The sequence below is a fragment of the Larus michahellis genome, unplaced genomic scaffold (genome assembly GCF_964199755.1).
Source record: "Larus michahellis unplaced genomic scaffold, bLarMic1.1 SCAFFOLD_81, whole genome shotgun sequence".
NCBI classification, from domain to species: domain Eukaryota; kingdom Metazoa; phylum Chordata; class Aves; order Charadriiformes; family Laridae; genus Larus; species Larus michahellis.
This window is the reverse complement of record NW_027435992.1, coordinates 491,805-505,096: the sequence shown is the minus strand read 5'-3', so window position 1 is coordinate 505,096 and position 13,292 is coordinate 491,805.

Below are 13,292 nucleotides of genomic sequence, written 5' to 3'. Positions count from 1 at the left end.
CAGTTCCGAGAAAGTCTAAACATAATCCCCACTTCTCCCTCCTGGCACTTTCCATGTGGGAGATATAGCAGGATGTAGATTGGTTTTGAGGACAACTCAATGGACAGTGTAGGGAGAAAAGGTCCTGGCTCCTTGAATGCCGTTTCTGGAGACACTGCGATCAATGTGGGAGATATGTCAAGATGTGTGTTTGTTTTGAGGACGGCTCTCTGGAGAGTCTTAGCAAAGAGGTCACACAGATAATCAGAGCAATTCTCAGAGACACTGAGAACAAGCTCCACAATTCCCTCCTGGCACTTTCCCTGTAGGAGATACCGCAAGACGTTTCTGTACATTGGGCACAGCGCTCTGCACGGTGTTAGCAGAGACTTTCCCGGGACAGTGAAACCCTATGTCAGAGACACTGAGAAGAAGCCCCAATGTTCCCTCCAGGCACTTTCAGTGTGGGTGCCTTCTCCACGTGGTTCCTGGTTTCACTGCGGCTCTGAAGAGAACGTTAGCAAAGAGGTAACCGGGACAGTGAAAACAGTACTCAAAGACAGGGAGAGCAAGCTCTCTCTTGGCACTTTGGATGTGGGACATACAGCGAGATGTTTGCTGCTTTTGCGTTTGGCTGTTGGGAGATTTACAGCACAAAGATATCTAGTTGATTTGAAGCAGTTCCGAGAAAGTCTAAACATAATCCCCACTTCTCCCTCCTGGCACTTTCCATGTGGGAGATATAGCAGGATGTAGATTGGTTTTGAGGACAACTCAATGGACAGTGTAGGGAGAAAAGGTCCTGGCTCCTTGAATGCCGTTTCTGGAGACACTGCGATCAATGTGGGAGATATGTCAAGATGTGTGTTTGTTTTGAGGACGTCTCTCTGGAGAGTCTTAGCAAAGAGGTCACACAGATAATCAGAGCAATTCTCAGAGACACTGAGAACAAGCTCCACAATTCCCTCCTGGCACTTTCCCTGTAGGAGATACCGCAAGACGTTTCTGTACATTGGGCACAGCGCTCTGCACGGTGTTAGCAGAGACTTTCCCGGGACAGTGAAACCCGACATCAGAGACACTGAGAAGAAGCCCCAATGTTCCCTCCAGGCACTTTCAGTGTGGGTGCCTTCTCCACGTGGTTCCTGGTTTCACTGCGGCTCTGAAGAGAACGTTAGCAAAGAGGTAACCGGGACAGTGAAAACAGTACTCAAAGACAGGGAGAGCAAGCTCTCTCTTGGCACTTTGGATGTGGGACATACAGCGAGATGTTTGCTGCTTTTGCGTTTGGCTGTTGGGAGATTTACAGCACAAAGATATCTAGTTGATTTGAAGCAGTTCCGAGAAAGTCTAAACATAATCCCCACTTCTCCCTCCTGGCACTTTCCATGTGGGAGATATAGCAGGATGTAGATTGGTTTTGAGGACAACTCAATGGACAGTGTAGGGAGAAAAGGTCCTGGCTCCTTGAATGCCGTTTCTGGAGACACTGCGATCAATGTGGGAGATATGTCAAGATGTGTGTTTGTTTTGAGGACGTCTCTCTGGAGAGTCTTAGCAAAGAGGTCACACAGATAATCAGAGCAATTCTCAGAGACACTGAGAACAAGCTCCACAATTCCCTCCTGGCACTTTCCCTGTAGGAGATACCGCAAGACGTTTCTGTACATTGGGCACAGCGCTCTGCACGGTGTTAGCAGAGACTTTCCCGGGACAGTGAAACCCTATGTCAGAGACACTGAGAAGAAGCCCCAATGTTCCCTCCAGGCACTTTCAGTGTGGGTGCCTTCTCCACGTGGTTCCTGGTTTCACTGCGGCTCTGAAGAGAACGTTAGCAAAGAGGTAACCGGGACAGTGAAAACAGTACTCAAAGACAGGGAGAGCAAGCTCTCTCTTGGCACTTTGGATGTGGGACATACAGCGAGATGTTTGCTGCTTTTGCGTTTGGCTGTTGGGATATTTACAGCACAAAGATATCTAGTTGATTTGAAGCAGTTCCGAGAAAGTCTAAACATAATCCCCACTTCTCCCTCCTGGCACTTTCCATGTGGGAGATATAGCAGGATGTAGATTGGTTTTGAGGACAACTCAATGGACAGTGTAGGGAGAAAAGGTCCTGGCTCCTTGAATGCCGTTTCAGGAGACACTGCGATCAATGTGGGAGATATGTCAAGATGTGTGTTTGTTTTGAGGACGGCTCTCTGGAGAGTCTTAGCAAAGAGGTCACACAGATAATCAGAGCAATTCTCAGAGACACTGAGAACAAGCTCCACAATTCCCTCCTGGCACTTTCCCTGTAGGAGATACCGCAAGACGTTTCTGTACATTGGGCACAGCGCTCTGCACGGTGTTAGCAGAGACTTTCCCGGGACAGTGAAACCCTATGTCAGAGACACTGAGAAGAAGCCCCAATGTTCCCTCCAGGCACTTTCAGTGTGGGTGCCTTCTCCACGTGGTTCCTGGTTTCACTGCGGCTCTGAAGAGAACGTTAGCAAAGAGGTAACCGGGACAGTGAAAACAGTACTCAAAGACAGGGAGAGCAAGCTCTCTCTTGGCACTTTGGATGTGGGACATACAGCGAGATGTTTGCTGCTTTTGCGTTTGGCTGTTGGGAGATTTACAGCACAAAGATATCTAGTTGATTTGAAGCAGTTCCGAGAAAGTCTAAACATAATCCCCACTTCTCCCTCCTGGCACTTTCCATGTGGGAGATATAGCAGGATGTAGATTGGTTTTGAGGACAACTCAATGGACAGTGTAGGGAGAAAAGGTCCTGGCTCCTTGAATGCCGTTTCTGGAGACACTGCGATCAATGTGGGAGATATGTCAAGATGTGTGTTTGTTTTGAGGACGGCTCTCTGGAGAGTCTTAGCAAAGAGGTCACACAGATAATCAGAGCAATTCTCAGAGACACTGAGAACAAGCTCCACAATTCCCTCCTGGCACTTTCCCTGTAGGAGATACCGCAAGACGTTTCTGTACATTGGGCACAGCGCTCTGCACGGTGTTAGCAGAGACTTTCCCGGGACAGTGAAACCCTATGTCAGAGACACTGAGAAGAAGCCCCAATGTTCCCTCCAGGCACTTTCAGTGTGGGTGCCTTCTCCACGTGGTTCCTGGTTTCACTGCGGCTCTGAAGAGAACGTTAGCAAAGAGGTAACCGGGACAGTGAAAACAGTACTCAAAGACAGGGAGAGCAAGCTCTCTCTTGGCACTTTGGATGTGGGACATACAGCGAGATGTTTGCTGCTTTTGCGTTTGGCTGTTGGGAGATTTACAGCACAAAGATATCTAGTTGATTTGAAGCAGTTCCGAGAAAGTCTAAACATAATCCCCACTTCTCCCTCCTGGCACTTTCCATGTGGGAGATATAGCAGGATGTAGATTGGTTTTGAGGACAACTCAATGGACAGTGTAGGGAGAAAACCTCCTGGCTCCTTGAATGCCGTTTCTGGAGACACTGCGATCAATGTGGGAGATATGTCAAGATGTGTGTTTGTTTTGAGGACGTCTCTCTGGAGAGTCTTAGCAAAGAGGTCACACAGATAATCAGAGCAATTCTCAGAGACACTGAGAACAAGCTCCACAATTCCCTCCTGGCACTTTCCCTGTAGGAGATACCGCAAGACGTTTCTGTACATTGGGCACAGCGCTCTGCACGGTGTTAGCAGAGACTTTCCCGGGACAGTGAAACCCTATGTCAGAGACACTGAGAAGAAGCCCCAATGTTCCCTCCAGGCACTTTCAGTGTGGGTGCCATCTCCACGTGGTTCCTGGTTTCACTGCGGCTCTGAAGAGAACGTTAGCAAAGAGGTAACCGGGACAGTGAAAACAGTACTCAAAGACAGGGAGAGCAAGCTCTCTCTTGGCACTTTGGATGTGGGACATACAGCGAGATGTTTGCTGCTTTTGCGTTTGGCTGTTGGGAGATTTACAGCACAAAGATATCTAGTTGATTTGAAGCAGTTCCGAGAAAGTCTAAACATAATCCCCACTTCTCCCTCCTGGCACTTTCCATGTGGGAGATATAGCAGGATGTAGATTGGTTTTGAGGACAACTCAATGGACAGTGTAGGGAGAAAAGGTCCTGGCTCCTTGAATGCCGTTTCTGGAGACACTGCGATCAATGTGGGAGATATGTCAAGATGTGTGTTTGTTTTGAGGACGTCTCTCTGGAGAGTCTTAGCAAAGAGGTCACACAGATAATCAGAGCAATTCTCAGAGACACTGAGAACAAGCTCCACAATTCCCTCCTGGCACTTTCCCTGTACGAGATACCGCAAGACGTTTCTGTACATTGGGCACAGCGCTCTGCACGGTGTTAGCAGAGACTTTCCCGGGACAGTGAAACCCTATGTCAGAGACACTGAGAAGAAGCCCCAATGTTCCCTCCAGGCACTTTCAGTGTGGGTGCCTTCTCCACGTGGTTCCTGGTTTCACTGCGGCTCTGAAGAGAACGTTAGCAAAGAGGTAACTGGGACAGTGAAAACAGTACTCAAAGACAGGGAGAGCAAGCTCTCTCTTGGCACTTTGGATGTGGGACATACAGCGAGATGTTTGCTGCTTTTGCGTTTGGCTGTTGGGAGATTTACAGCACAAAGATATCTAGTTGATTTGAAGCAGTTCCGAGAAAGTCTAAACATAATCCCCACTTCTCCCTCCTGGCACTTTCCATGTGGGAGATATAGCAGGATGTAGATTGGTTTTGAGGACAACTCAATGGACAGTGTAGGGAGAAAACCTCCTGGCTCCTTGAATGCCGTTTCTGGAGACACTGCGATCAATGTGGGAGATATGTCAAGATGTGTGTTTGTTTTGAGGACGGCTCTCTGGAGAGTCTTAGCAAAGAGGTCACACAGATAATCAGAGCAATTCTCAGAGACACTGAGAACAAGCTCCACAATTCCCTCCTGGCACTTTCCCTGTAGGAGATACCGCAAGACGTTTCTGTACATTGGGCACAGCGCTCTGCACGGTGTTAGCAGAGACTTTCCCGGGACAGTGAAACCCTATGTCAGAGACACTGAGAAGAAGCCCCAATGTTCCCTCCAGGCACTTTCAGTGTGGGTGCCTTCTCCACGTGGTTCCTGGTTTCACTGCGGCTCTGAAGAGAACGTTAGCAAAGAGGTAACCGGGACAGTGAAAACAGTACTCAAAGACAGGGAGAGCAAGCTCTCTCTTGGCACTTTGGATGTGGGACATACAGCGAGATGTTTGCTGCTTTTGCGTTTGGCTGTTGGGAGATTTACAGCACAAAGATATCTAGTTGATTTGAAGCAGTTCCGAGAAAGTCTAAACATAATCCCCACTTCTCCCTCCTGGCACTTTCCATGTGGGAGATATAGCAGGATGTAGATTGGTTTTGAGGACAACTCAATGGACAGTGTAGGGAGAAAAGGTCCTGGCTCCTTGAATGCCGTTTCTGGAGACACTGCGATCAATGTGGGAGATATGTCAAGATGTGTGTTTGTTTTGAGGACGTCTCTCTGGAGAGTCTTAGCAAAGAGGTCACACAGATAATCAGAGCAATTCTCAGAGACACTGAGAACAAGCTCCACAATTCCCTCCTGGCACTTTCCCTGTAGGAGATACCGCAAGACGTTTCTGTACATTGGGCACAGCGCTCTGCACGGTGTTAGCAGAGACTTTCCCGGGACAGTGAAACCCGACATCAGAGACACTGAGAAGAAGCCCCAATGTTCCCTCCAGGCACTTTCAGTGTGGGTGCCTTCTCCACGTGGTTCCTGGTTTCACTGCGGCTCTGAAGAGAACGTTAGCAAAGAGGTAACTGGGACAGTGAAAACAGTACTCAAAGACAGGGAGAGCAAGCTCTCTCTTGGCACTTTGGATGTGGGACATACAGCGAGATGTTTGCTGCTTTTGCGTTTGGCTGTTGGGAGATTTACAGCACAAAGATATCTAGTTGATTTGAAGCAGTTCCGAGAAAGTCTAAACATAATCCCCACTTCTCCCTCCTGGCACTTTCCATGTGGGAGATATAGCAGGATGTAGATTGGTTTTGAGGACAACTCAATGGACAGTGTAGGGAGAAAAGGTCCTGGCTGCTTGAATGCCGTTTCTGGAGACACTGCGATCAATGTGGGAGATATGTCAAGATGTGTGTTTGTTTTGAGGACGTCTCTCTGGAGAGTCTTAGCAAAGAGGTCACAGGGATAATCAGAGCAATTCTCAGAGACACTGAGAACAAGCTCCACAATTCCCTCCTGGCACTTTCCCTGTAGGAGATACCGCAAGACGTTTCTGTACATTGGGCACAGCGCTCTGCACGGTGTTAGCAGAGACTTTCCCGGGACAGTGAAACCCTATGTCAGAGACACTGAGAAGAAGCCCCAATGTTCCCTCCAGGCACTTTCAGTGTGGGTGCCTTCTCCACGTGGTTCCTGGTTTCACTGCGGCTCTGAAGAGAACGTTAGCAAAGAGGTAACCGGGACAGTGAAAACAGTACTCAAAGACAGGGAGAGCAAGCTCTCTCTTGGCACTTTGGATGTGGGACATACAGCGAGATGTTTGCTGCTTTTGCGTTTGGCTGTTGGGAGATTTACAGCACAAAGATATCTAGTTGATTTGAAGCAGTTCCGAGAAAGTCTAAACATAATCCCCACTTCTCCCTCCTGGCACTTTCCATGTGGGAGATATAGCAGGATGTAGATTGGTTTTGAGGACAACTCAATGGACAGTGTAGGGAGAAAAGGTCCTGGCTCCTTGAATGCCGTTTCAGGAGACACTGCGATCAATGTGGGAGATATGTCAAGATGTGTGTTTGTTTTGAGGACGGCTCTCTGGAGAGTCTTAGCAAAGAGGTCACACAGATAATCAGAGCAATTCTCAGAGACACTGAGAACAAGCTCCACAATTCCCTCCTGGCACTTTCCCTGTAGGAGATACCGCAAGACGTTTCTGTACATTGGGCACAGCGCTCTGCACGGTGTTAGCAGAGACTTTCCCGGGACAGTGAAACCCTATGTCAGAGACACTGAGAAGAAGCCCCAATGTTCCCTCCAGGCACTTTCAGTGTGGGTGCCTTCTCCACGTGGTTCCTGGTTTCACTGCGGCTCTGAAGAGAACGTTAGCAAAGAGGTAACCGGGACAGTGAAAACAGTACTCAAAGACAGGGAGAGCAAGCTCTCTCTTGGCACTTTGGATGTAGGACATACAGCGAGATGTTTGCTGCTTTTGCGTTTGGCTGTTGGGAGATTTACAGCACAAAGATATCTAGTTGATTTGAAGCAGTTCCGAGAAAGTCTAAACATAATCCCCACTTCTCCCTCCTGGCACTTTCCATGTGGGAGATATAGCAGGATGTAGATTGGTTTTGAGGACAACTCAATGGACAGTGTAGGGAGAAAAGGTCCTGGCTCCTTGAATGCCGTTTCTGGAGACACTGCGATCAATGTGGGAGATATGTCAAGATGTGTGTTTGTTTTGAGGACGGCTCTCTGGAGAGTCTTAGCAAAGAGGTCACAGGGATAATCAGAGCAATTCTCAGAGACACTGAGAACAAGCTCCACAATTCCCTCCTGGCACTTTCCCTGTAGGAGATACCGCAAGACGTTTCTGTACATTGGGCACAGCGCTCTGCACGGTGTTAGCAGAGACTTTCCCGGGACAGTGAAACCCTATGTCAGAGACACTGAGAAGAAGCCCCAATGTTCCCTCCAGGCACTTTCAGTGTGGGTGCCTTCTCCACGTGGTTCCTGGTTTCACTGCGGCTCTGAAGAGAACGTTAGCAAAGAGGTAACCGGGACAGTGAAAACAGTACTCAAAGACAGGGAGAGCAAGCTCTCTCTTGGCACTTTGGATGTGGGACATACAGCGAGATGTTTGCTGCTTTTGCGTTTGGCTGTTGGGAGATTTACAGCACAAAGATATCTAGTTGATTTGAAGCAGTTCCGAGAAAGTCTAAACATAATCCCCACTTCTCCCTCCTGGCACTTTCCATGTGGGAGATATAGCAGGATGTAGATTGGTTTTGAGGACAACTCAATGGACAGTGTAGGGAGAAAAGGTCCTGGCTCCTTGAATGCCGTTTCTGGAGACACTGCGATCAATGTGGGAGATATGTCAAGATGTGTGTTTGTTTTGAGGACGGCTCTCTGGAGAGTCTTAGCAAAGAGGTCACAGGGATAATCAGAGCAATTCTCAGAGACACTGAGAACAAGCTCCACAATTCCCTCCTGGCACTTTCCCTGTAGGAGATACCGCAAGACGTTTCTGTACATTGGGCACAGCGCTCTGCACGGTGTTAGCAGAGACTTTCCCGGGACAGTGAAACCCTATGTCAGAGACACTGAGAAGAAGCCCCAATGTTCCCTCCAGGCACTTTCAGTGTGGGTGCCTTCTCCACGTGGTTCCTGGTTTCACTGCGGCTCTGAAGAGAATGTTAGCAAAGAGGTAACCGGGACAGTGAAAACAGTACTCAAAGACAGGGAGAGCAAGCTCTCTCTTGGCACTTTGGATGTGGGACATACAGCGAGATGTTTGCTGCTTTTGCGTTTGGCTGTTGGGAGATTTACAGCACAAAGATATCTAGTTGATTTGAAGCAGTTCCGAGAAAGTCTAAACATAATCCCCACTTCTCCCTCCTGGCACTTTCCATGTGGGAGATATAGCAGGATGTAGATTGGTTTTGAGGACAACTCAATGGACAGTGTAGGGAGAAAAGGTCCTGGCTCCTTGAATGCCGTTTCTGGAGACACTGCGATCAATGTGGGAGATATGTCAAGATGTGTGTTTGTTTTGAGGACGGCTCTCTGGAGAGTCTTAGCAAAGAGGTCACAGGGATAATCAGAGCAATTCTCAGAGACACTGAGAACAAGCTCCACAATTCCCTCCTGGCACTTTCCCTGTAGGAGATACCGCAAGACGTTTCTGTACATTGGGCACAGTGCTCTGCACGGTGTTAGCAGAGACTTTCCCGGGACAGTGAAACCCTATGTCAGAGACACTGAGAAGAAGCCCCAATGTTCCCTCCAGGCACTTTCAGTGTGGGTGCCTTCTCCACGTGGTTCCTGGTTTCACTGCGGCTCTGAAGAGAATGTTAGCAAAGAGGTAACCGGGACAGTGAAAACAGTACTCAAAGACAGGGAGAGCAAGCTCTCTCTTGGCACTTTGGATGTGGGACATACAGCGAGATGTTTGCTGCTTTTGCATTTGGCTGTTGGGAGATTTACAGCACAAAGATATCTAGTTGATTTGAAGCAGTTCCGAGAAAGTCTAAACATAATCCCCACTTCTCCCTCCTGGCACTTTCCATGTGGGAGATATAGCAGGATGTAGATTGGTTTTGAGGACAACTCAATGGACAGTGTAGGGAGAAAAGGTCCTGGCTCCTTGAATGCCGTTTCTGGAGACACTGCGATCAATGTGGGAGATATGTCAAGATGTGTGTTTGTTTTGAGGACGGCTCTCTGGAGAGTCTTAGCAAAGAGGTCACACAGATAATCAGAGCAATTCTCAGAGACACTGAGAACAAGCTCCACAATTCCCTCCTGGCACTTTCCCTGTACGAGATACCGCAAGACGTTTCTGTACATTGGGCTCAGCGCTCTGCACGGTGTTAGCAGAGACTTTCCCGGGACAGTGAAACCCTATGTCAGAGACACTGAGAAGAAGCCCCAATGTTCCCTCCAGGCACTTTCAGTGTGGGTGCCTTCTCCACGTGGTTCCTGGTTTCACTGCGGCTCTGAAGAGAACGTTAGCAAAGAGGTAACCGGGACAGTGAAAACAGTACTCAAAGACAGGGAGAGCAAGCTCTCTCTTGGCACTTTGGATGTGGGACATACAGCGAGATGTTTGCTGCTTTTGCGTTTGGCTGTTGGGAGATTTACAGCACAAAGATATCTAGTTGATTTGAAGCAGTTCCGAGAAAGTCTAAACATAATCCCCACTTCTCCCTCCTGGCACTTCCCATGTGGGAGATATAGCAGGATGTAGATTGGTTTTGAGGACAACTCAATGGACAGTGTAGGGAGAAAAGGTCCTGGCTCCTTGAATGCCGTTTCTGGAGACACTGCGATCAATGTGGGAGATATGTCAAGATGTGTGTTTGTTTTGAGGACGGCTCTCTGGAGAGTCTTAGCAAAGAGGTCACAGGGATAATCAGAGCAATTCTCAGAGACACTGAGAACAAGCTCCACAATTCCCTCCTGGCACTTTCCCTGTAGGAGATACCGCAAGACGTTTCTGTACATTGGGCACAGCGCTCTGCACGGTGTTAGCAGAGACTTTCCTGGGACAGTGAAACCCTATGTCAGAGACACTGAGAAGAAGCCCCAATGTTCCCTCCAGGCACTTTCAGTGTGGGTGCCTTCTCCACGTGGTTCCTGGTTTCACTGCGGCTCTGAAGAGAACGTTAGCAAAGAGGTAACCGGGACAGTGAAAACAGTACTCAAAGACAGGGAGAGCAAGCTCTCTCTTGGCACTTTGGATGTGGGACATACAGCGAGATGTTTGCTGCTTTTGCGTTTGGCTGTTGGGAGATTTACAGCACAAAGATATCTAGTTGATTTGAAGCAGTTCCGAGAAAGTCTAAACATAATCCCCACTTCTCCCTCCTGGCACTTTCCATGTGGGAGATATAGCAGGATGTAGATTGGTTTTGAGGACAACTCAATGGACAGTGTAGGGAGAAAAGGTCCTGGCTCCTTGAATGCCGTTTCTGGAGACACTGCGATCAATGTGGGAGATATGTCAAGATGTGTGTTTGTTTTGAGGACGGCTCTCTGGAGAGTCTTAGCAAAGAGGTCACAGGGATAATCAGAGCAATTCTCAGAGACACTGAGAACAAGCTCCACAATTCCCTCCTGGCACTTTCCCTGTAGGAGATACCGCAAGACGTTTCTGTACATTGGGCACAGCGCTCTGCACGGTGTTAGCAGAGACTTTCCCGGGACAGTGAAACCCTATGTCAGAGACACTGAGAAGAAGCCCCAATGTTCCCTCCAGGCACTTTCAGTGTGGGTGCCTTCTCCACGTGGTTCCTGGTTTCACTGCGGCTCTGAAGAGAATGTTAGCAAAGAGGTAACCGGGACAGTGAAAACAGTACTCAAAGACAGGGAGAGCAAGCTCTCTCTTGGCACTTTGGATGTGGGACATACAGCGAGATGTTTGCTGCTTTTGCATTTGGCTGTTGGGAGATTTACAGCACAAAGATATCTAGTTGATTTGAAGCAGTTCCGAGAAAGTCTAAACATAATCCCCACTTCTCCCTCCTGGCACTTTCCATGTGGGAGATATAGCAGGATGTAGATTGGTTTTGAGGACAACTCAATGGACAGTGTAGGGAGAAAAGGTCCTGGCTCCTTGAATGCCGTTTCTGGAGACACTGCGATCAATGTGGGAGATATGTCAAGATGTGTGTTTGTTTTGAGGACGGCTCTCTGGAGAGTCTTAGCAAAGAGGTCACAGGGATAATCAGAGCAATTCTCAGAGACACTGAGAACAAGCTCCACAATTCCCTCCTGGCACTTTCCCTGTACGAGATACCGCAAGACGTTTCTGTACATTGGGCTCAGCGCTCTGCACGGTGTTAGCAGAGACTTTCCCGGGACAGTGAAACCCTATGTCAGAGACACTGAGAAGAAGCCCCAATGTTCCCTCCAGGCACTTTCAGTGTGGGTGCCTTCTCCACGTGGTTCCTGGTTTCACTGCGGCTCTGAAGAGAACGTTAGCAAAGAGGTAACCGGGACAGTGAAAACAGTACTCAAAGACAGGGAGAGCAAGCTCTCTCTTGGCACTTTGGATGTGGGACATACAGCGAGATGTTTGCTGCTTTTGCGTTTGGCTGTTGGGAGATTTACAGCACAAAGATATCTAGTTGATTTGAAGCAGTTCCGAGAAAGTCTAAACATAATCCCCACTTCTCCCTCCTGGCACTTCCCATGTGGGAGATATAGCAGGATGTAGATTGGTTTTGAGGACAACTCAATGGACAGTGTAGGGAGAAAAGGTCCTGGCTCCTTGAATGCCGTTTCTGGAGACACTGCGATCAATGTGGGAGATATGTCAAGATGTGTGTTTGTTTTGAGGACGGCTCTCTGGAGAGTCTTAGCAAAGAGGTCACACAGATAATCAGAGCAATTCTCAGAGACACTGAGAACAAGCTCCACAATTCCCTCCTGGCACTTTCCCTGTAGGAGATACCGCAAGACGTTTCTGTACATTGGGCACAGCGCTCTGCACGGTGTTAGCAGAGACTTTCCCGGGACAGTGAAACCCTATGTCAGAGACACTGAGAAGAAGCCCCAATGTTCCCTCCAGGCACTTTCAGTGTGGGTGCCTTCTCCACGTGGTTCCTGGTTTCACTGCGGCTCTGAAGAGAACGTTAGCAAAGAGGTAACCGGGACAGTGAAAACAGTACTCAAAGACAGGGAGAGCAAGCTCTCTCTTGGCACTTTGGATGTGGGACATACAGCGAGATGTTTGCTGCTTTTGCGTTTGGCTGTTGGGAGATTTACAGCACAAAGATATCTAGTTGATTTGAAGCAGTTCCGAGAAAGTCTAAACATAATCCCCACTTCTCCCTCCTGGCACTTTCCATGTGGGAGATATAGCAGGATGTAGATTGGTTTTGAGGACAACTCAATGGACAGTGTAGGGAGAAAACCTCCTGGCTCCTTGAATGCCGTTTCTGGAGACACTGCGATCGATGTGGGAGATATGTCAAGATGTGTGTTTGTTTTGAGGACGTCTCTCTGGAGAGTCTTAGCAAAGAGGTCACAGGGATAATCAGAGCAATTCTCAGAGACACTGAGAACAAGCTCCACAATTCCCTCCTGGCACTTTCCCTGTAGGAGATACCGCAAGACGTTTCTGTACATTGGGCACAGCGCTCTGCACGGTGTTAGCAGAGACTTTCCCGGGACAGTGAAACCCTATGTCAGAGACACTGAGAAGAAGCCCCAATGTTCCCTCCAGGCACTTTCAGTGTGGGTGCCTTCTCCACGTGGTTCCTGGTTTCACTGCGGCTCTGAAGAGAATGTTAGCAAAGAGGTAACCGGGACAGTGAAAACAGTACTCAAAGACAGGGAGAGCAAGCTCTCTCTTGGCACTTTGGATGTGGGACATACAGCGAGATGTTTGCTGCTTTTGCGTTTGGCTGTTGGGAGATTTACAGCACAAAGATATCTAGTTGATTTGAAGCAGTTGCGAGAAAGTCTAAACATAATCCCCACTTCTCCCTCCTGGCACTTTCCATGTGGGAGATATAGCAGGATGTATATTGGTTTTGAGGACAACTCAATGGACAGTGTAGGGAGAAAAGGTCCTGGCTCCTTGAATGCCGATTCTGGAGA